Source organism: Propithecus coquereli, unplaced genomic scaffold (genome assembly GCF_000956105.1).
Source record: "Propithecus coquereli isolate 6110/MARCELLA unplaced genomic scaffold, Pcoq_1.0 Scaffold178, whole genome shotgun sequence".
Lineage (NCBI taxonomy): Eukaryota > Metazoa > Chordata > Mammalia > Primates > Indriidae > Propithecus > Propithecus coquereli.
Window position 1 is genome coordinate 1,704,717 of NW_012142523.1, and position 1,989 is coordinate 1,706,705.

The 1,989-nt window shown below is 38.4% G+C and overlaps 1 protein-coding gene across 2 annotated transcripts in view; it reads right to left on the reverse strand.

Annotated features, from left to right (window-relative positions):
* ZBTB8OS (zinc finger and BTB domain containing 8 opposite strand) overlaps positions 1-1,989 on the reverse strand; it is a 19,347-nt gene that overhangs the window by 16,644 nt on the left and 714 nt on the right. The gene's annotated exons all lie outside the window — the stretch shown is intronic.

The window sequence follows — 1,989 nt, forward strand, 5'->3', positions numbered from 1 at the left end:
GGGGTCTCGCTCTTGCTCAGGCTGGTCTCAAACTCCTGAGCTCAAATAATCCGTCCGCCTCAGCCTCCCAGAGTGCTAGGATTACAGGTGTGAGCCACCGTGCCCGGCCGTAAAACTTGTCAACTTTTAAAAACTATTGTGGGCAGGGCAGGATGGCTTACACCTGGAATCCTAGCACTTTGGGAGTCTAAGATGGGAGGATTGCTTGAGCGAGCCCAGGAGTTTGAGACCAGGCTGAGCAACATAGCAAGATCCCATCTCTATCAAAAATAAATTTAAAAATTAACCTGGTATGGTGGTGCATGCCTGTAGTCTCAGCTACCTGGGAGGACAAAGTGGGAGGATTGCTAGAGCCCAGCATTTTGAGGTTTCAGTCAGCTGTGATCATGCCATTGCACTTTAGCCTGGACAGCAGAACTAGACTCTGTCACCAAAAAAAGTATTAGGATGAGTCTGGCTCTTTCAACAAAACATATTTGAATTCTCAAAGTCAGTGGTAGTAGCTAATTTATACAAAGATGAATATGTCATGGTACCTCCCTTCAAGGAGCACGTTGTCTAGTTGACAAGGCATAAACTAATGATTACAGTTATATGTTATGAAAGCAGTTATAGGGAGATAATTAGGGGACTTAGAAAATACCTGAAGGTGGGGTGGTTTCATAGAAGGGAGTTGGGCACAGTGAGGCCTATAAAGATTAATCACATACACTTCTTATATGGAAGTTGCTTGCCTCTAATAGAGGGATAAAATAATTACCATAAAAGTGGCACAGATAAAATTACCACAGGAAAATGTACCTCAACTTAGAGTATCAGGAAAGTCTTCCAGGAGGAAATGACAATGCAGAGATGAAGTAGATAATAATATAAAGTTTCATCAAATCCTGTGTGCCTGTTGGGAGAATGGATTTTCTGTTATAAAATTGCCTCACTTTTCAGAATAACATTAAAAAATTATATTGTGTACTAAGTAACTAAATTCCTTCAAAACTCAAATCTTTAGAAGTCAAGACATTTGCAAAATGTGGTTATTAGCCTATGATGCAGCTCAACAAGTAATAGAAATTTAACATAAATTTTACTAATAATTTAACAATGAGGCTGCTGTCATTACACTGTTTTAAGGAAGAATGGTGAACTCTGTCCTAAAGGGTATGATACAAAACTATAGTAAATACCTAGAAATTTAGACTTGGAAGCTTCTTTATCATAACCAGGAGTTCTACATTCAGCTGATCATCAGAATTACTTGGGGAGTTCAGGATAATTGGAGTCATTTTTGTCAAGAGTTCTCAGTGATGGTTCAAACCACTTAGCTTATGGCAGAGTAATTGATGAGAAATAGTTGAATGCCAATTCCAGATTTACTAGTCATGTGCTAAATTGTGCATATTGGACCGGTGAATCCCAAATATTGTCCACTTCATACCTACTAAATCATTCTGGAACCTATACTTTTAAAAAGCTTTCCAGGTAATGTAATGATTAGCTAGGTTTGGAAAGCAAGAATTAGACTAAATTCCCTAAGGCTGAAATTTGCACTATCATCTTAGTAGCTTTCTGCTTTAGCAGAGCTAGATAAATAATGTGGGGATTTTTTGTTTTTAAGATGAGGATTACTTAGAAGCAAGCAGCCTTAATGCAAAGTCTACTTTTTGTGTGCGTGCGCAGTCTTTTTCTGTTATTTATACATATCCATGTCCTTTTTTTTTTTTTTAACACAATTGTAGTTCTGTAACACTTTTTCTTTACTCTTCCTGTTTCTTTGCCTAACCTTCTAAGCATAGGCAATTCCAATTTTCTTTTCACATTCCCTCTTTTCATTCCTCTGTCCTTTTTCTATGTAGGATAGATGTTCTCACAGCTTTGCCTATCACATCTGTGCATAGGAATCCCTATTGGTATCTCTAGACCCAGCTTTGCCTGAGCTCTTTTTTTCAGCTATCTGCTAGGGCCTTCTCTGGAGTATCTCATTGGCTTCCCCAA